The sequence below is a fragment of the Arachis hypogaea genome, chromosome 15, assembly GCF_003086295.3.
Source record: "Arachis hypogaea cultivar Tifrunner chromosome 15, arahy.Tifrunner.gnm2.J5K5, whole genome shotgun sequence".
Classification (NCBI taxonomy): domain Eukaryota; kingdom Viridiplantae; phylum Streptophyta; class Magnoliopsida; order Fabales; family Fabaceae; genus Arachis; species Arachis hypogaea.
Genome location: NC_092050.1, coordinates 145,037,240 through 145,059,822, shown reverse-complemented (window position 1 = coordinate 145,059,822; position 22,583 = coordinate 145,037,240). Strand labels below are relative to the sequence as shown.

Genomic DNA, 22,583 nt, shown 5'->3' with positions numbered 1-22,583 from the left:
AACGCCAAACTTAAAAGTTTACCTGTCCTCAAGCAAAGAAAAACTGAAAATAGGAAGGGACATAAAAAAAGTATAGAGGAGTAAAAACAAATATTAATGCAAAAGAAGTCGAAAATAATAAAAGGACAAGAAAGATAAAAATTAAAACTTGTTTTTTTTATAGATATAATTATTTATTTATTTATTTTTTTAATTTAATTTTTAAAATTTTTTTGTTATATATATATATATATAAGGTTATTTATTTATTGATTTATATATATAGTTGTATGTAAGAGGGGGGGGGGGGGGCGTATGTGATGGGGATTATGTGGGGGGGGGGTTATGATATATATATGGATTAATCTTTACATACAAGTGTTTTGCGCTTATAAGCTTTACAAGTCTGAAGAGAACGAAACCCCATCAGGATTACAAAAATACACCCAAATAGTTACAAAAAAAACCAAACGATTACAAAAATACACCCAAATGATTTAAGAAATACACCCAATATCAGGGGGAGACAATATATTTCTTCTTGAAATTTTTTAATGTTTTGTTGGTTAAGGATGGGGCACATGGCAGAGACAATCTAGAAAAAAAACCTAGAAAAACAGTAAAATAGTACCTTGAATAATGTTTCTTCGTTCTTTCTGGTGATTTTTTATGGAAATTTGTATCTTTTCTTTTTGATTTCTTCTACTCTTCGCATAATCGTAGTTTGTTTCAAATGTCGCTTGAATCTCGATGGTTTGTGTTTTGATTGAGGAAGAAGAGGAAGAGTGCGGCATAATGAACGTGTTGTAAGGCGCGTGCGTTGGACGCTCAATTTAAAGGAGTGGTCGCGTATTTTTTTCTTGGACTTGGGCCAACTTGTATAGTTTGCAAGCCAAAAATGCTTGTATGTGTAGCAGGCCTCGTAACATATATATATGAGGAAATGAGGGTTACAGGGGTGTTGGGAATATATGCAGGGGTGGAGCTGTGATTAGGGAATGATATGATTTGGATGAGATTTGATGAGGAGATGTGATTCCACACAGAACTTGAAGGTGGGCAAGTTCAGTGCCATGATGTACACCATGAAACTCCTCCTTCCACGCTGAACTTGGCGCAGCCCAAGTTCAGCGTGGGCTCTCCCTTTTTTTTACCCCCTTCCCACGCTGAACTTGGAAAATCCCAAGTTCAGCGTGGACCTGGCAGAACCAACCTTCTCTAAAGTAGCCAAAAAATTTTCTAAGTGTTCGGTTCCTATTCTGAAAATTCTGCATGATCAAACACCGTAAAACAAAGGAAAAAAGTAAAAATTCAATAAAAATCGAAAAAATAATATAATCAACGCAACAAAAAAAATAACTAAGGATACAAAATTATCGGGTTGCCTCCCGACAAGCGCTTCTTTACCATCACTAGCTTGACGATCAGCTCCTCTAAGGAGGAGGATCATAGGGGCTCAGCTCTTCATCCCTCACTATGAATTTCTTTCCTGTGCTCCTATTGATCAACTCTATATGCTCAAGAGACAGGATCCTGTTCACTGTATGAGGCAGGATTGGACATGCAGTGAATACCACCTTCATTTCTGGGGAGAAGTCTTCAGTGGAAATCTTTTGTTTCTCCATCCCCTGAGTACTTTCTTCTTTTTGGGAACCTCCGCCTTGGTGGATGATGCATTCCCGACACCAAACCTAGGTTTGATGTCAGGAGGAATTTTATTGATTGTTACCAAGGGAGGTTTGAGCTGCAAATTTTGTTGTGCATCATCAGGGGGTTCTTGAAGGTTTGGATAAATAAGCTCAGTCTGCATGCACCTCTCTTCTTTACCTGCTGAATGTATATCTTTGAAAACATGAAAGACCAGTTGCTCATTATGCACACTAAGCACTAATTCACCTTCTTCCACATCAATTAGAGCTTTTCCAGTGGCTAGGAATGGCCTTCCTAAAATTATAGAGGCATTCTTATCATCCCCCGTGTCAAGAATCACAAAATCTGCTGTGAGGAAGAACTTACCCACTTTGACCAGGATATTCTCCACTAGTCCGTATGCAGGCTTTATAGATTTGTTTGCCATTTGTAATGCTATCCTTGTGGGTTGTGGCTCTTGGATTTGCAACTTCTTCATCACAGACAAGGGCATTAAATTTATACTTGCTCCCAGATCACATAATGCTTTCTCAAAGGTTGTGCTCCCAATGGTGCATGGAATTTGAAAGCTCCCTAGATCCGGCATCTTCCTTGGCAAGTTATTTTGAATGATGGCACTACATTCCTTAGTCAGGACCACTGTCTCATCTCCCTTTAAAGGCTTCTTCTTTGACAACAACTCTTTCATAAATTTGACATAGAGAGGCACTTGCTCCAAAACCTTAGCAAAAGGAATATTTATTTGCAATTTTCTGAAGACTTCCAAGAACTTTGAAAACTGCTTGTCCTTGGTCTCCTTTTGAAGTCTCTGAGGATATGGCATTTTAGTCTTGTACTCAGGAGCCTTTGGCAATGTAGGATAAGTGTCAAGAGAGTCTGGGAATGGGTTGTCCGCACGCTTTGGAGGGACGTGCTCTACTTCTTCCTTCTTCTCCTTTGGAACTTCTTTTTCAACAGGCTCCTCATTAACTTGTGCTTCCGCACTTGCCACTTGTCCACTTATCAAGGTGATAGCCTTGCATTCCTCTCTTGGATTTGGAATTGTGTTACCAGGAAGGCTATTAGTGGTCCTCTGATCAATTTCATTAACTTTTGTGGCTAATTGACCCATCTGAATCTCCAAGTTCTTGATTGATGCTCTGGTTTCCTGTCTAAAACTTGCCAATATTGTTTCCAAATCATTGTTCTGCTGGGACTGAGAAGTTGCTTGCTGAGATGACTAAAATTGGTGGTTATTAAAATTATTCTGTTGAAAACCACTCTGAGAATTATTATTAAAATTTTGTGGCCTCTGAGGTTGCTCTCTCCACCCAAAATTTAGGTGATTTCTCCACCCCTGATTGTAGATCTTAGAGTATGGATCATTATTGGGATTTCTAGGAGCATTCCCCATGTAATTGACCTGTTCAGTAGAAGATTGAGCATAATTATAATTTTCATTTTGCATAAAATTACCTGTCATGTCATAAGGGCCCTCTTGAGGTGCATTCTGAGTGTTGACAGCTGAAACTTGCATTTCACTCAACCATTGAGTAATCAGATTTATTTGCTGAGACAAAAGTTTGTTCTGAGCAAGAAGAGCATTAACAGCTTTCATTTCTAAAACGCCTCTCTTATGAGAGGTCTCAGAGTTTACAGGGTTCCTGTTGGAGGAATATAAGTATTGGTTGTTAGCAACCAACTCAATAAGCTCAGTAGTCTCCTCTGGTGTCTTCTTCATGTGCAAAGAATCACCTGCAGAATTATCTAAGCGCATCTTGGAAATTTCACATAAGCCCTCATAAAAAATATCCAACTGAGTCCATCTAGAGAACATGTCCGGAGGGCATTGCCTAGTCAGTAGCTTGAATCTCTCATAAACTTCATAAAGGGTCTCACCATCTTTCTGTCTGAACGTCTGAACCTCCACCCTTAGCTTAGTCAGCTTTTGAGGTGGAAAAAATTTAGTCAGAAATCCAGTGACAACCTTATCCCAAGTATCCAGAATCTCTTTGGGTTGAGAATCTAACCACAGTTTTGCTCTATACCTCACAACAAATGGGAAGAGCATGAGTTTGTATACCTCAGGATTCACTCCATTGGTCTTCACAGTGTCACAAATATGCAGAAAATCAGAAATAAACTGATTTGGATCTTCCTGAGGGAGTCCATGATATTGACAATTTTGTTGCACAAGAGTAACTAGCTGTGACTTCAGTTCAAAGTTGTTTGCAGCTATAGGAGGCACCACAATGCTTTTGCCATAAAGATCTGCATTAGGAGCAGTGTAAGAGCCAAGCACTCTTCTAGGTTGTTCATTCCCATTCGGATTTGCCATATTAGCATTAGCAGCATTATTATGATCCATAGTGGACTCTGCAGCCTTGTAAAGTCTTGCTTGTTGCAAATGCCGCCTCAAAGTCCTTTCAGGTTCATGATCAAAGTCTAACAGAAGTTTCTTGTCCCTGTTCCTACTCATAAACAGACAAAAGATAAGAAAAGATGGGACTCTCTACGTCAGAGTGTAGAGAATTTCCAATGAGGTAACCTGTGTAAAATAAATAAAATAAAAAAACTAAATAAATAAAAAAATTAAAACTTTCGAAATTTAAAAAAAATATAAATAGGTAAATTAAAATAAAATTACTAGGTAACCCCAAACTTAATTTCAGAACTTAAAAAGAAATAGTTGTGCAAATTTTCAATCATTTAAAGCTTAAAATTTAAATGAGATTAATAAAATAAAAAAAATAAAAAAAATAAAGGAAAATAAAATAAAAAAGGAAAAACGAAAATGAACTAAAATAAAAAAAAGAAACGAAAATAGGGCTGGATAAACGAAAAATTTTGAGAAAAAAAAACAAAGAAAAAAATTAAAAATAAAAAATTAAAAATTAATAATACTAAAATAAAACTAATTAAAAGAAAAATTATCTAATCTAAGCAATCAAACAATGAATAGTTGTCAATCACAGTCAATCTCCGGCAACAGCGCCAAAAACTTGGTGCGGAATTTATAGTTCACAAACTAACCGGCAAGTGCACCGGGTCGTACCAAGTAATACCTCAGGTGAGTGAGGGTCGATCCTACGAGGATTGATTGATCAAGCAACAATGATTGAGTGATTGGTGGTGCGCAGAAATTGTGATTACACTTTGATTATGTAAAATTCATTGCTCTTTCTTTCCCTGGCAATGGCGCCAAAAACATGATGCCAATACCATGGTTCACAACTTCGCACAACTAACCAGCAAGTGCACTGGGTCGTCCAAGTAATACCTTATGTGAGTAAGGGTCGAATCCCACGGAGATTGTTGGTATGAAGCAAGCTATGGTCACCTTGTAAATCTCAGTCAGGCGGATATAAAATAATTATGGAGTTTTCGAAATTAAATAATAAAAGAAGGATAGAAATACATATGTAATTCATTGGTTAGAATTTCAGATAAGCGTGTAGAGATGCTTTCGTTCCTCTGAACCTCTGCTTTCCTGCTATCTTCATCCAATCAATCTTACTCCTTTCTATGGCTAGCTTTATGTAATGCATCACCATTGTCAATGGCTACTTTCGGTCTTCTCTCGGGAAAATGATCCAAATGTCCTGTCACGGCACGGCTAATCGTCTGGAGGCATCATCCTTGTCAATGGTTACATCCTATCCTCTCAGTGAAAATGGTCAACGCACCCTGTCACGACACGGCTATTCATCTGTCGGTTCTCGATCATGCTGGAATAGGATTTACTATCCTTTTGCGTCTGTCACTACGCCCAGCAATCGCGAGTTTGAAGCTTGTCACAGTCATTCAATCATTGAATCCTACTCAGAATACCACAGACAAGGTTTAGACTTTTCGGATTCTCATGAATGCCGCCATCAATCTAGCTTATACCACGAAGATTCTGATTAAGAGATCTAAGAGACACTCATTCAATCGAAAGTAGAACGGAAGTGGTTGTCAGGCACGCGTTCATGGGGAATGATGATGATTGTCACGTTCATCACATTCAGGTTGAAGTGCGAATGAATATCTTAGAAGCGAAATAAGATGAATTGAATAGAAAACAGTAGTACTTTGCATTAATCTTTGAGGAACAGCAGAGCTCCACACCTTAATCTATGGAGTATAGAAGCTCTACCGTTGAAAATACATAAGTGAAGGTCCAGGCATGGCCGAGAGGCCAGCCCTCAAAACGTGATTAGATCAAAAGATAATCCAAAGATTCAAAGATTCCAAAGATATCTAGTACAATAGTAAAGTGTCCTATTTATAATAAACTAGCTACTAGGGTTTACAGAAGTAAGTAATTGATGCATAAATCCACTTCCGGGACCCACTTGGTGTGTGCTTGGGCTGAGCTTGAGTGTTACACGTGTAGAGGTCATTCCTGGAGTTGAACGCCAGTTTTGGTGCCAGTTTGGGCGTTGAACTCCACTTTGCAACTTGTTTCTGGCGCTGGACGCCAAAATTGGGCAGAGAGCTGGCGTTGAACGCCAGTTTGCGTCCTATAAACTTGGGCAAAGTATGGACTATTATATATTGCTGGAAAGCCCTGGATGTCTAATTTCCAACGCAATTGAAAGCGCACCATTTCGAGTTTTGTAGCTCCAGAAAATCCACTTTGAGTGCAGGGAGGTCAGAATCCAACAGCATCAGCAGTCCTTCTTCAACCTCTGAATCTGATTTTTGCTCAAGTCCCTCAATTTCAGTCAGAAAATACCTGAAATCACAGAAAAATACACAAACTCATATTAAAGTCTAGAAATGTGAATTTAACATAAAAACTAATGAAAACATCCCTAAAAGTAACTAGATCCTACTAAAAACATACTAAAAACAATGCCAAAAAGCGTATAAATTATCCGCTCATCACAACACCAAACTTAAATTGTTGCTTGTCCCCAAGCAACTGAAAATCAAATAGGATAAAAAGAAGAGAATATACTATAAATTCCAAACTATCAATGAAACATAGCTCCAATCAAATGAGCGGGACTTATAGCTTTTTGCCTCTTGAATAGTTTTGGCATCTCACTTTATCCATTGAGGTTCAGAATGATTGGCATCTATAGGAACTCAGAGTTCAGATAGTGTTATTGATTCTCCTAGTTCAGTATGATGATTCTTGAACACAGCTATTTTATGAGTCTTGGCCGTGGCCCTAAGCACTTTGTTTTCCAGTATTACCACCGGATACATAAATGCCACAGACACATAATTGGGTGAACCTTTTCAGATTGTGACTCAGCTTTGCTAAAGTCCCCAATTAGAGGTGTCCAGGGTTCTTAAGCACACTCTTTTTTTGCTTTGGACCTTGACTTTAACCGCTCAGTCTCAAGTTTTCACTTGACACCTACACGCCACAAGCACATGGTTAGGGACAGCTTGGTTTAGCCGCTTAGACTAGGATTTTATTCCTTTAGGCCCTCCTATCCACTGATGCTCAAAGCCTTGGGATCCTTTTTATTTGCCCTTGCCTTTTGGTTTTAAGGGTTATTGGCTTTTTGCTCTTGCCTCTTGGTTTTAAGAGCTTTGGCTTTTTCTGCTTGCTTTTTCTTTTTCTTTCTATTTTTTTTCGCCTTTTTTTTTTCTGCAAGCTTTGTTCTTTGCTGCTTTTTCTTGCTTCAAGAATCATTTTTATGATTTTTCAGATTATCAAATAACATGTTTCCTAGTCATCATTCTTTCAAGAGCCAACATATTTAACATTCTTAAACAACAACTTCAAAAGACATATGCATTGTTCAAGCATACATTCAGAAAACAAGAAGCATTGTCACCATATCAATATAATTAAACTAAGTTCAAGGATAAATTCGAAACTCATGTACTTCTTGTTCTTTTGAATTAAAACAGTTTTCATTTAAGAGAGGTGATGGATTCATATTCACTACTTTAAGGCATAATAACTACTAATGATCATGTAATGAAGACACAAACATAGATAAGCACATAACATAGAAAACAAAAAACAGAAGAAATAAGAACAAGGAATGAATCCACCTTAGTGATGGTGGCGTTTCCTTCTTGAGGAACCAATGATGTACTTGAGCTCTTCTATGTCTCTTCCTTGTCTTTGTTGCTCCTCCCTCATTGCTTTTTGATCTTCTCTTATTTCATGAAGGATGATGGAGTGCTCTTGATGTTTCACCCTTAATTGTCCCATGTTGGAACTTAATTCTCCTAGGGAGGTGTTGATTTGCTCCCAATAGTTTTGTGGAGGAAAATGCATTTGAGGCATCTCCGGGATCTCATGGTGATGAGCTTGAAAGGGACCTCAGGGATCACCTTCTTCTTGGCCACAACATCATAGAAGTGGTCTTGATGGGCTTTGGAGATGAATCTTTCCATCTCCCATGACTCGGAGGTGGAAGCTTTTGTCTTCCCTTTCCCTTTTCTAGAGGAATCTCCGGTCTTGGGTGCCATCAATGGTAATGGAAAAACAAAAAGCTTATGCTTTTACCACACCAAACTTAGAATATTGCTCGCCCTCGAGCAAGAGAAGAAAGAATAGATGAAGAAGAAGAAGAAATGGAGGAGAGGGAGAGATGTGTGTATGGATGTGAGTGGTGAATGGAAAGTAGAAGGGATGATCATGAATGGAGAGAGAGAGGGTGAGGTGGGTGGAAATCATGTGAGATTCACAGATCCTGAGATGATCAAGGAATTACAACCTTGCACCAAATTAGGCATGTAAAATGCCCTTGCACACAACTCTAGGCGTTGAACGCCAGAACCATGCTTGTTCTGGGCGTTCAGCGCCAGCTCCTCTCCAGGGTGCAATTCTGGCGTTCAGCGCCCAGATGATGCCCATTTTGGGCGTTCAGCGCCCAGACACTGCCCATTTTGGGCGTTCAGCGCCGGAACCATGCTCTGTTCTGGCATTGAACGCCAGGTAGGTGCTTCCTCCAGGGTGTTATTTTTCTTCCGCTGTTTTTTATTCTGTTTCTAATTTTTATATTTATTTCATGACTCCACATGATCATGAACCTATAAAGACATATAACTAAGAAAAATATAGTTAGATAAATAAAAATTAGGTTGCCTCCCAACAAGCGCTTCTTTAATGTCAATAGCTTGACAGTGGGCTCTCATGGAGCCTCACAGATGTTCAGAGCATTGTTGAGACTCTCCAACACCAAATTTAGAGTTTGGATATGGGAGTTCAACACCAAACTTAGAGTTTGGTTGTGGCCTCCCAACACCAAACTTAGAGTTTGACTGTGGGGGCTTTGGTTGACTCTGCTTTGAGAGAAGCTTTTTATGCTTCCTCTCCATGGATGTAGGGAGAGATCCTTGAGTTATAAATACAAGGTTGTCCTTATTTATTTGAAGGATCAATTCTCCTCTGTCCACATCAATCACAGCTCTTGCTGTGGCTAGGAAAGGTCTTCCTAGGATGATGGATTCATCCTCTTCCTTTCCAGTATTCAGGACTATGAAATCAGCAGGGATGTAAAGGCCTTCAACCTTTACTAACACGTCCTCTACTTGTCCATAAGCCTGTTTTCTTGAATTGTCTGCCATCTCTAATGAGATTTTAGCAGCTTGCACCCCATAGATTCCCAGTTTCTCTATTACAGAGAGGGGCATGAGGTTTATTCCTGAACCAAGGTCACACAGAGCCTTAAAGATCATGGTGCCTATGGTACAAGGTATTATGAACTTTCCAGGATCCTGTTTCTTCTGAGGTAATGTCAGTTAATCCAGATCACTTAGTTCATTGGTGAACAAGGGAGGTTCATCTTCCCAAGTTTCAATGCCAAATAATTTGGCATTCAGCTTCATGATTGCACCAAGAAACTTGGCAGCTTGCTCTTCAGTAACATCCTCATTCTCTTCAGAAGAGGAATACTCATCAGAGCTCATGAATGGCATAAGGAGGTTCAATAGAATCTCTATGGTCTCTAGATGAGCCTCAGAGTCCTTTGGTTCCTCAGAGGGAAGCTCCTTATTGATCACTGGACGTCCCAGGAGGTCTTCCTCCTTGGGATTCACGTCCTCTCCTCTCCTCACAGGTTCGGCCATGGTGCTTATGTCAATGGCCTTGCACTCTCCTTTTGGATTCTCTTCTGTATTGCTTGGGAGAGTACTAGGAGGGATTTCAGTGATCCTTTTACTCAGCTGGCCCACTTGTGCTTCCAAATTTCTAATGGAAGACCTTGTTTCATTCATGAAACTTACAGTGGCCTTAGATAGATCAGAGACTAAGTTTGCTAAATTATAAGTATTTTGTTCAGAGTTCTCTGTCTGTTGCTGAGTGGATGATGGAAAAGGTTTATTATTGTTAAACTTGTTTCTTCCACCATTATTAAAGCCTTGTTGAGGCCTTTGATCCTTCCATGAGAGATTTGGATTATTTCTCCATGATGGATTATAGGTGTTTCCATATGGTTCACCTAAGTAATTCACCTCTGCTATTGCAGGGTTCTCAGGATCATAAGCTTCTTCTTCAGAAGATGCCTGTTGAGTACTGTTGGAAGCAGCTTGCATTCCATTTAGATTCTGAGAAATCATATTGACTTGCTGAGTCAATATTTTATTCTGAGCCAATATGGCATTCAGAGTATCAATTTCAAGAACTCCCTTCTTCATAGGCGTCCCATTACTCACAGGATTCCTCTCAGAAGTGTACATGAACTGGTTATTAGCAACCATGTCAATGAGTTCTTGAGCTTCTGCAGGCGTTTTCTTTAGGTGAATGGATCCACCTGCAGAAGTGTCCAGTGACATCTTTGATAGCTCAGATAAACCATCATAGAATATATCCAGGATGGTCCATTCTGAAAGCATGTCAGAAGGACACTTTTTGGTCAACTGTTTGTATCTTTCCCAAGCTTCATAGAGGGATTCACCATCTTTTTGTTTGAAGGTTTGAACATCCACTCTAAGTTTGCTCAGCTTTTGAGGAGGAAAGAACTTGGCTAAGAAAGCCGTGACCAGCTTATCCCAAGAGTTCAGGCTGTCTTTAGGTTGAGAGTCCAACCATATTCTAGCTCTGTCTCTTACAGCAAAAGGGAAAAGCATGAGCCTGTAGACTTCAGGATTTACCCCATTAGTCTTAACAGTGTCACAAATCTGCAAGAATTCAGTTAAGAACTGAAAAGGATCTTCAGATGGAAGTCCATGAAACTTGTAGTTCTGCTGCATCAGAGAAACTAATTGAGGTTTCAGCTCAAAATTGTTTGCTCCAATGGCAGGAATGGAGATGCTTCTTCCATGTAAATTGGAATTAGGTGCAGTAAAGTCACCAAGCATCCTCCTTGCATTATTATTATTTTCGGCTGCCATCTCCTCTTCCTGTTCGAAAATTTCTGACAGGTGCTTGCTGGATAGTTGTAATTTAGCTTCTCTTAGTTTCCTCTTCAGAGTCCTTTCATGTTCTGGATCTGCTTCAACAAGGATGTTCTTGTCCTTGCTCTTGCTCATATGACAAAGAAGAGGGCACAGAAAAATAATAATAATAGGGATCCTTTTTACCCAAGTATAGAGGTTCCCTTTAGGTGAGTGGAAGAAAAGGAGAAGAAAAGAGAGAGAGGGGATTTTCGAAAATTGTTTTTGAAAAATGGTTAGTGATTTTTTTTCGAAAATTAAAATAAAAAATAAAATAATTAGTCTCATTAAAAAGAAATTTTGAAAAAGAGGGAAGATATTTTCGAAAATTAGAGAGAGAGAGTTAGTTAGGTAGTTTTGAAAAAGGTAAGAAACAAACAAAAAGTTAGTTAGTTAGTTGAAACAAATTTTGAAAAGATAAGAAGTTAGGAAGTTAGAAAAGATATTTTGAAATCAAATTTTTGAAAAGGATAAGATAAGAAGATATTTTTGAAAAGATATGATTGAAATTAGTTTTTGAAAAAGATTTGATTTTTAAAATCACAATTAATGACTTGATTCACAAGAAATCACAAGATATGATTCTAGAACTTAAAGTTTGAATTTTTCTTAACAAGCAAGTAACAAACTTGAAATTTTTGAATCAAAACATTAATTGTTATTGTTATTTTTGAAAATTTGATACAAAAATAAGAAAAATATTTTTGAAAAATATTTTTAAAATTTTCGAAAATAACTAAGAAAAATGAAAAAGATTTGATTTTTGAAAAAGATTTTGAAAAAGATAAGATTTTTAAATTGAAAATCTGATTTGACTCATAAAAACAACTAGATTTTAAAATTTTTTGAAAAAGTCAAATCTAATTTTCGAAATTTTGAGAGAGAAAAAGGGAAAGATAATTTTTTTGATTTTTGAATTTTTAATGAAGAGAGAGAAAAACAAGAAAAATGATGCAATGCATGAAAGTTATGGATCAAAACAATGAATGCATGCAAGAATGCTATGAATGTCAAGATGAACACCAAGAACACTATGAAGATCATGATGAACATCAAGAACACATTTTTGAAAAATTTTTAATGCAAAGAAAACATGCAAGACACCAAACTTAGAATTCTTTAATGCTTAGACACTAAGAATTCAAGAATGCATATGAAAAACAAGAAAAGACACAAAACATGCAAATGCAAAGATCAAACAAGAGGACTTACCAAGAACAACTTGAAGATCATGAAGAACACTATGAATGCATGATTTTTTTCGAAAAATGCAAGATGCACATGCAATTGACACCAAACTTATAACATGACTCAAGACTCAAACAAGAACACTAAAATATTTTTTATTTTTATGATTTTATGATTTTTTTGTATTTTCTTTTTAATTTTTCGAAAATCATTTTGAAAAAGAAAAATAAGGATTCCAAAATTTTTAATATGAATTCCAGGAATCTAGCATTCTTATTCTAAAGCTCCAATCAAAGGGTCAGGCATGGCTGAATAGCCAGCCAAGCTTTAGTATGTAACTCAGACATGACACATCTAACATGCCCTACTTTCAACAGCCAATTGGCTAAGAAAGATAAAGAAGCTCTTCTCTTGGGTCTAAGTGAAATCTCAGTCCAAAAGAATTGAGACATGGCTTTACAGCCAACCAGGCTTCAACATGCTTCATGAAACACTAGAATTCATTCTTAAAAATTCTGAAGAAAAATATATTTTTGAAAACAATTTTTTTTTTCGAAAACAGGTGAGAAAATTTTGAAATATTTTTGAAATTTTTTTGAAAAGAAAACAAAAAGAAAATTACCTAATCTGAGCAACAAGATGAACCGTCAGTTGTCCAAACTCGAACAATCCCCGGCAACGGCGCCAAAAACTTGGTGCGCAGAAATTGTGATTACACTTTGATTATGTAAAATTCATTGCTCTTTCTTTCCCTGGCAATGGCGCCAAAAACATGATGCCAATACCATGGTTCACAACTTCGCACAACTAACCAGCAAGTGCACTGGGTCGTCCAAGTAATACCTTACGTGAGTAAGGGTCGAATCCCAAGGAGATTGTTGGTATGAAGCAAGCTATGGTCACCTTGTAAATCTCAGTCAGGCGGATATAAAATAATTATGGAGTTTTCGAAATTAAATAATAAAATAAAGATAGAAATACTTATGTAATTCATTGGTTAGAATTTCAGATAAGCGTGTAGAGATGCTTTCGTTCCTCTGAACCTCTGCTTTCCTGCTATCTTCATCCAATCAATCTTACTCCTTTCTATGGCTAGCTTTATGTAATGCATCACCATTGTCAATGGCTACTTTTGGTCTTCTCTCGGGAAAATGATCCAAATGCCCTGTCACGGCACGGCTAATCGTCTGGAGGCATCACCCTTGTCAATGGTTACATCCTATCCTCTCAGTGAAAATGGTCAACGCACCCTGTCACGACACGGCTATTCATCTGTCGGTTCTCGATCATGCTGGAATAGGATTTACTATCCTTTTGCGTCTGTCACTACGCCCAGCAATCGCGAGTTTGAAGCTTGTCACAGTCATTCAATCATTGAATCCTACTCGGAATACCACAGACAAGGTTTAGACTTTTCAGATTCTCATGAATGCCGCCATCAATCTAGCTTATACCACGAAGATTCTGATTAAGAGATCTAAGAGACACTCATTCAATCGAAAGTAGAACGGAAGTGGTTGTCAGGCACGCGTTCATGGGGAATGATGATGATTGTCACGTTCATCACATTCAGGTTGAAGTGCGAATGAATATCTTAGAAGCGAAATAAGATGAATTGAATAGAAAACAGTAGTACTTTGCATTAATCTTTGAGGAACAGCAGAGCTCCACACCTTAATCTATGGAGTATAGAAGCTCTACCGTTGAAAATACATAAGTGAAGGTCCAGGCATGGCCGAGAGGCCAGCCCTCAAAACGTGATCAATAGATCAAAAGATAATCCAAAGATTCAAAGATTCCAAAGATATCTAGTACAATAGTAAAGAGTCCTATTTATAATAAACTAGCTACTAGGGTTTACAGAAGTAAGTAATTGATGCATAAATCCACTTTCGGGGCCCACTTGGTGTGTGCTTGGGCTGAGCTTGAGTGTTACACGTGTAGAGGTCATTCCTGGAGTTGAACGCCAGTTTTGGTGCCAGTTTGGGTGTTGAACTCCACTTTGCAACTTGTTTCTGGCGCTGGACGCCAGAATTGGGCAAAGAGCTGGCATTGAACGCCAGTTTGCGTCATCTAAACTTGGGCAAAGTATGAACTATTATACATTTCTGGAAAGCCCTGGATGTCTACTTTCCAACGCAATTGGAAGCGCGCCATTTCGAGTTCTGTAGCTCCAGAAAATCCACTTTGAGTGCAGGGAGGTCAGAATCCAACAGCATCAGCAGTCCTTCTTCAACCTCTGAATCTGATTTTTGCTCAAGTCCCTCAATTTCAGTCAGAAAATACCTGAAATCACAGAAAAACACACAAACTCATAGTAAAGTCTAGAAATGTGAATTTAACATAAAAACTAATGAAAACATCCCTAAAAGTAACTAGATCCTACTAAAAACATACTAAAAACAATGCCAAAAAGCGTATAAATTATCCGCTCATCAATTGGCTTAGTCAGACAAACAGAAAATGGTGGTTAAAGGTTCAAAAGCATTAACAGTAAATTCAGAATATCAGAAAGCAAGTAGTAAACAGGTTGTGAATAATATATGGAAAAACAGTTAAGGCTTCAGAGTTATCTATTTTCTAGATTGACTTTTCTTACTAACTATTTTAATCATGTAAGATTTAATTCATGGCAAACTATAAGTGACTAAACCCTAATTCCTTAGACCATTTTAGTCTCCTCTAAAATTCATCAACCGCCAATTCCTTGGTCACTTAATTCCAATTAGAGGGTGAAGTTCAATTCTAGATTATATGCCACAAAAATCCTAATTACCCAAATATAAGAGGATTATATGTCACGTATCCCGTTAAGTCCAGATAATTAGAAATTTAAGAGAATATATTTTCAAGTTGTTGTTCAAGTAAAGAGCTTTTCCAAGTTATACAAGAACTAAATTAGAACAAGGATCATACTTCTGTTCCACCCAAATTCATAAGATAAAGAACGAAAACAATTCTTGAATTATAAATCAGTACATGAATTATTAATAGAAAAATAATAGCATCAATCCATACAATAGACAGAGCTCTCCTAACCTTAATAGTGGAGGTTTAGTTGCTCATGGTTCAGAGAGAAAACTAGGATTCTGTAAAATTGTAAATTGCGGAATGAGGTTCAAGAGAAGAGAAGAGAGCCCGAAGGGCTGATTCTTTTCCCTTTTTATATCTAATCCTAATTAATGTAAATTATAATTTCTAAAACTAAATAATATCTTTTTGGGTAAAGTATATTTTTTGTCCTTAAAGTTTGACAAAAGTTTTAAAAATATCCCTAAGTTTTATTTTGTTTCAATTTTGTCCCATAAGTTTTTCATTTGCATCAAATATACCCCTGAACGGCTAATTTTTCAAAAAATTTAAGATCGATTCAACAACAATTTCTTAAGAACAACTCCTCAACACAAGCAAATCAAGTATAATTTTCATGCATTATTGTTATATTGGTCTTAAATTTTTTGAAAACTTAGCCTCCGAGGGTATATTTGATGCAAATCGAAAACTTTTGGGACAAAATTGAAACAAAATAAAATTTAGGAATATTTTTAAAACTTTTGCCAAACTTCAGGGACAAAAAATATACTTTATCCTATCTTTTTCTATTTTAAAATAAAATAAAAATTCAATCAAAATTAATTAAGCTTCATGCGCAGCCTTGTATGAGTGTCTGGGGACCACTTGGGTTATTAGGATCCACGCTGAACTTGGAAATTCTCAAGTTCAACGTGGATGAGGCAGTGTCTCCTTTGGTGTGTCCCTTGAGTCCACTCTGAACTTGGAAAATATCAAGTTCAGCGTGGATGATACAGTGTGTTACTTGTGATTTCCTTTGAATCCACGCTGAACTTGGAAAATATCAAGTTCAACGTGGAGAGACGCATGTGATTTTCCTTGGAGTTTTCAAGCCCACGCTGAACTTGAAAGGAGCCAAGTTCAGCGTGGAGGAGGCAGAGATTGCTGGAGAAGAAGTGTGTATTATTATACATCGTTGAAAATTCCTGGAATTTAGCTTTCCAATGCCACTGGAATCATGTCAATTGGACTTCTGTAGCTCAAGTTATTTCTTTTTGAGTGCAAGGAGGTCGGAGTTGGCAGCATCATTCGCTTTCTTCCTTTTCTGCTACAAAACTCCATCAAATCCATCTGAATGCTACCTGAAATAAATAGAATTACACACAACTCAAAGTAGCATCCATAGTGGCTAAAAGATATTTAAATCTTGATTAAACTTCAACAATTTGAATACAAATTCACTAGAACAAGATAGATGAGATGCTCACGCATCAGGCAGAAGCAGCAGGTCCCAGGGCTTCCTCCTCGCTATCAGCAACTCTCGCCGTTAGCTTCCTTCGCGCAACCAGAAGCTGGTCCCGATTTGGTGAGTCCCAACAAATTTCCCTGTTCTTTCCTTTTCTGCTTTGTTGCTGTGTTTGATTTTGCTGCTGAAAATATCCCTGAACTACTTTTTTGTTGCTAAAAATAATCACGGACGTGAATTTGTTACTGATTATCACTGAACCATCCATAATTTGTTGTTGAAAATATCACTGAGCTAGATTTTTTGTTGCTGAGAATCATCACTGAGATAAATTGGTTCCTGATTATCATTACTGAACTTTGAATTTGTTGCTGTTTTACTCAAATAATTACTTAGCTAATTTTTTTTTTGTTGTTGAAAATTATCACTGAGTTGAATTTGTTAGTGATTGAACCTTGAATTTGTTAGGGATGGAACCTTGACTACAATTCCTCTTGGTATGTTGCATTTCCTCTACATAATTTGGTTTTAATTTTTCAATTTCTGCTTTAAGGTTTGATGGTCTTGGTGTGGTTATTTCTAGAGATCTTTTAGTTGGGGCTTGTCGTTTTATTTTGGGAGTTAGGGATAAAAATTCTGATTCATCCGCTTCATAGATAACAACATATAAATATCATCTGTGCATTCTGCTGGTAATTTTAATCATCCAATGGATTTTTAAGTAATATGTGAGTTTTTAAGTAATCGGGTTTTTGATGGATGATAGATATAGAAGTAAAAGTAGAATGAACTGATGTAGTTTGTGTAAGCAATTAGAAATATACCAAAAGGCATTCTTGGTCTAAAAAAGTAGCATTATTTATTAGGAAGCAACTTCACAATGCTAAAACCCAAAGGCTGAACCGTAGTTTCAGAAATTCTCCATCTAAAACACCTGGTTTCTTGGATGATTATGCTTTTCTTAACTCTGGATTACTAGATCTTTGTATTATGCCTTTCTTTGCATGTATAATTCATATTTAACGTTGAAAAACACATTCTGTGATGAGTAGTGTGTTATTTCATGTGTCATTTTTACCATAATAATCGTATTTAATTGTATATCTTTTGTTTGTCATGAACCTCAGGTTTCAAGCTCTGTGTTAAGTTAATAAATATTTTAATCCTCTTATGTTGCATCTGGTTTTTTATTTAAAGGATCGAGCTAACGAGATATACAAGCGGGTTGAAGATTAGAAGTCTAGTAGATGAAGAAATCAGGATGCATTATTGGTATGAATAATTAAGCTGTCAAAACTGCCAAGCCTTCGAAGAACTTTTTGCAGCCCTTGAAATGTAGAGCAGAAGAGAGCATAAAGACCATATTTACAATTACATCTTAGATGCCATGTGAGCATTCTGTTTTGGCCGTATTTTTTAACCACTCTACTTGATATTAACTCAACCGTTCATTTTGGTTCACCCTCCCTATTTGATGATTAATTGTTGGGAAAGGAGGGGCCATTGATATAAAAAGTTGCTCGACCTTGTAAGAGTTCAAAAGGGCATAAGAAATAATGTATAAATCATTTTTCAGTCGTACAAACAAGTTTTTATCTCTCACCAACAAATTAACGTTGTTTAATTAGTGGACTAATAATAATTAAACCCAAATCGGATATGCATTGGCATGGCTCTTGTATAAGCTCAATTTGCTAGTTTATATTGTGCATAAAACAGTAATTGTACGTGTGTCGCTACACTCCACAATGTCACTTACAATGTCACTTAGAAAGAATCCAAGCAAAACAGGATGCCACTACAAGTTGAAGCCTCTTGGTTTAAAAGGGTTAAAGTTGAAGTATACACAGCTTGGGGCAAGAGAGAAACTGTGTCTAGGTTCCTTAACAAGTGAATATAGTACTTTCTTGATTTAGTTCCTTATCAACATACTTAAATGAATTGTACATAATTATAATATTTAAAAAGAATGATAGGATAGTAAATAAAAAATCCATTATTTATATAGATAAACAAAAAAAGAGTATAATATCAATTCAATTTTAAACTTTTACATAATAACAAATAAGATTAACACGTTCTTGTAAATACAACAAAAGATTGAACAAATACACATTTGTATGTGGCATGTTACCAAAAAGAATAAGCACTTCATTCTCATTTGTCATTCTACCAAACCAAGTCAAATAAGTAGCCAAGCCAGGATCAATTAGGCTCTTTGAGTAAATAGAACTACCATAGTGATATGAATGGTGGAACTTCTTCTGAAGTGGTTCTAATCTCCAAAGTTAGAGGCACAAAGACAAAGGCATACTCAAGTCACAAATACGAGCAAAGGCAGATAAGTCTAATGCAAGAAGTTGGACTTTAGAATTTTACTTTGAACCCTGCCTCCTTATACAGACATAATGCAACTCATAAAAATCCAAATCTTGTGCACAATGTCATTAAAATCAATGTTCTGAAAACCGGTTCGAACCGGCCGGTCGGACCGGTCGAATCATGAATCGTTGAGAAAAGCAGTTCGGGCAATAGGTAAAACCGTAGATTTCAGAAACCGTCATCGAACCGGTGAACCGGTCGGTCGAACTGAACCGTGACCCGATCGGTTTTTAGAGAAGGCAACTAAACGTTGCCGTTTCAATCCCCAAAAATCCCTAACTATTACTCCATCGCACAGCCAAGCCCTAATCGAGCTCCTCAGTCCTCTCAGTCTCGCACACACACTCAGTCAGGGGGAGGGCTCCTCAATCTCATCGAGCTCACCTCCGTCCAGCCACCGTCTCGTGCCGCTGCCGTCGTCGTTCCTTCGAACAGGCACCGTCACTCCGCCTCCATCGCGCAGCAGCCAGCACAACCTTCGAAGCCTCCATCGTGCAGCAACCATCGCGACCTTCGAAGCCACCGTCTGCTGCTCTGTCTCCCTCAGTGTCTCTCGGTGTCTCTGTCTCCCTTGGTCGCTTGGTGTCTTTGTCTCTGTCTCTCGGTGTCTCTGTCCCTTTCCGCAACCACTATCTCTTGTGTATTCTCTAGGTAATTTTTTTATTAACTATGAATTTATGATTGAATAATTGCTTGATTCTGTGAAGTTCTGTGAACTCTGATATAGTGATATATCATATGTAGTTTACTAATATAGTGAAGTTTTGTGAACTCTGATTCAAGTCATTCAACTGTGAACTGATATGGTGATATAGTGATTGAATAATTATTTTTCTGTGAACTGTGAAGTGTGAACTAATATAGTGATTGAATAATTGATTGAATAATTGTTTGCCTGTTTCAACTGATTTTTCAACTGAATAATTGAAATTGAAATTGAAATTCTGCAACTAATTGATAGGTAGGTTTTGTTTGTTTGTTTCTCTTGAATTGAAATTGAAATTCTGCAACTAATTTTCTGGTTTGAGTGAGTAAGAGTCAGCTTTTTCTGCTATTTAACTTTATGTTATTTTATGGGAGTACAGCTTGATGGAGCTATTAAGGAAGCTTTTGATGTGGCCTACAACAATATATATGCATTCCATGCTGCTCAGAAGACACCTAAGAGAATTGTTGAGAACATGAAAGTATGTATGCCATTCCAATTCTTATTCTTACTTTGGATCATCCATGTTTTATTAAGTCAATTTTTTTAAACAGTTGAAAATAAATTATTTAAAGATATGTTAAATGGTGTCCTTTTATGACAATTGTTGCTTGCCAACTTTATTTGGAAAAGGCTAGATATTCCTAGAAAAATTAAATACAAAATACGTGGAAGATTTATTTTGGTTCTAGTCAGATGTGCATTACTGCCCCTGATTTATGGATTTTCACCATTATGTTTGTGCCAAGTCCTTTGATTTTGTAATTATGCTTATGTGTTTGTTCATTCTTGGGGTGTTACACTAATATTTTTGTTTTGAGTCTTCTGAAAATACCAGGGAGTTCAATGCAAGCGAGTTGCAAGAAGTATTAATTATGTGGGTCTTTATGTTCCAGGAGGAACTGTTGTATTACCATCAACAGCTTTGATGCTTTCTATTGTAAGTGAAAATTTTTATCAAACTTGAATCAGTTGAATGTTGGCATGTTTATGTTTGATTGGTTGTTTTTGTTATTTGACTTTTGATTTTGTATTTGAATGAGATCATAACATTCTGATTTATGTAACACTTTTAATTGGGATGATATTTTAAGATTTATATTAGACTATAATTATGTTTTTATGTGTTTATTTATATTTTATTTATTATTTTATTATAAAACAATTTTTTCGGTTCAACTACGGTCGAACCAGTTGAACCTATGAACCAATAAACCAGTAGCTAGAGCGGTTCGATGACCGGTTCGGTTTTCAGAACCTTGATTAAAACAATTCAGCAGCATGTTTGTCTTGTTGGTGCTCATCAAATTAAGAATTGATGGTGTCCATTTGCGTCAAATCCATTTTAGGCTTTTAGTCCTAAATTTTCAAACAAAATGATATTAGCTTCTATCTAATCTTAATCTTGTATGTAGGTCAACTTCATACTTACAATTCAAAATATAAAATTCCAAGCCTTGCTTATTGGCAACAGTAACAGATTATATACAAACGAACTAAACACAATTCTAAAACAAAAGAGATAAGTTTAGACAAAGTAACCTGAAACTCAGCCATCTTGTCCTTCAGTTTTTTTTTCAAGGAACTGCAAAAAAGTTTAATACAACAAATGGAGATAACATTAGTCAAACATTAAGCAAATAATAATTATTGTATAATACTATTACTTTAGAAGTCCAATAGTGTGATCCAATATTATAGGTAGATTTCACTTTCTGCTATCTTGCCCTTTCAAAACATTATTGAATCCTTTCAATAAACCTTGCAAGAAATGTAGTATTAATTAAGCTATTGTCTCTTTAATCTAGTATACAAAAGTTGAAAAATTTTGATAATAAAAAGAATACTCGTACTACTTTTTTTCTTTTTCTTTAAATTTAAAAAAAAAAACCTTGTTCCCTTCCATAAACCAATCATAAACCAAAACAAAGCTAACCCAAAACAGAATCACAGAAAAGGCCACTTCATTACTATTTAGTAGTATATACACCTAAATGAACAATTTTCTAGCCTAATAAGAACAAATTTCCAGTCCTCAAATCTACGTGACTTCAAAACGTAGAATTTTTGGAATTCTACAAAATGTAGTGCAAGCAGGGATGGTCTCGCAAATTCAATTCATAGAATACACAAACAATGCAAAAGTAATTCAATTCACAGATTTCTACAGCTAGATAAATGCAAGCAGGGATGATTTCAATACCACAAATTGCAGTATAACCATCATCTCAATAAGTTATGAAAGTAAAAAAAAAATTATAAAAAAATCTCAGGACTTCAATTCATAGATTAAAATTTAACACTACTTATCTATGAAAAATTGAATATTGAATGAACAAGTCAATTATACATTATGCAATCACGACATGAATTAAGATCAGAGCGACTAACCAAGGTCACGGTGGCAAGCTAACGATGATGATTGATGAAGAGGTGGTTGTCCTGGCAGCAACTAGAGGACCTATCTTCAGATGGTCCTGCATTGGCAAAAGAAGAGAAGATGGAATTTGGGAACACAGTGGAAAAGAAGATTGGTCCTGTGTTGGCTAAACAACGACTCACCCAGCTTACAAACGCTACGACGGCGACACTGATGTCGTGCTCGACGTGCTAGTCCTGTATTCTGCGATGGGAGAAGATGAGAAGATGAGTGGCTACTAACTTCAGCGTGCGACGGCGACTCACCCAACTCACGGTGGCTACCACGGCAACAACGAGGTGGTGGTCCTGGCGCAGGCGTTGGAGTAGCGGCTCCAACTGAGAAGATGATGGTTCCCTAAACCGAGAAGATGAGCAGATGAGATAAGTTGATAACTGAACCCTAATTTAATTTGGCAAACGGTACACTTGGAATTAGCAATTTTGAATGTGGGTATTTTGGACAGAGTTGAGAGTTGTAGTGACTTTATATAAAAAATATTAATTTATTCCGATTTAAAATTTAATTTATCTAATTTTCGATCAAACCGTTTTATTCGGTCTAATTTAGATGAAATTAATATGATTTAATTAATTATGTGTTATAATTTGATTGGTTGAAATAAAAAATCTTCAAAAAAAAAATTTTAAATATTTTTATTCAAGTGACTTCTTTATAAAAATATCTAA

The 22,583-nt window shown here is 36.6% G+C and overlaps 1 long non-coding RNA gene and 1 other non-coding gene across 3 annotated transcripts; one reads left to right on the top strand and one right to left on the bottom strand.

The window, feature by feature from the left end:
• The first annotated feature begins 10,395 nt into the window (after positions 1-10,395).
• Positions 10,396-10,503, top strand: LOC112752360 (small nucleolar RNA R71). Its single transcript, XR_003176800.1, has one exon. It is a non-coding gene; the product is annotated as a small nucleolar RNA R71 (small nucleolar RNA).
• A 3,241-nt stretch (positions 10,504-13,744) lies between these two features.
• Positions 13,745-22,354, bottom strand: LOC112751100 (uncharacterized). Of its 2 annotated transcripts, none has more exons than XR_011872463.1 (4): positions 22,038-22,354; positions 21,867-21,952; positions 16,410-21,060; positions 13,745-16,283 (listed from the first exon to the last, which is right to left on the bottom strand). It is a non-coding gene; the product is annotated as an uncharacterized lncRNA (long non-coding RNA). The 2 variants fall into 2 exon arrangements; XR_003176216.3 differs by lacking the exon at positions 13,745-16,283 and having other exon boundaries at positions 18,364-20,834; positions 21,018-21,060.
• Positions 22,355-22,583: the final 229 nt, after the last annotated feature.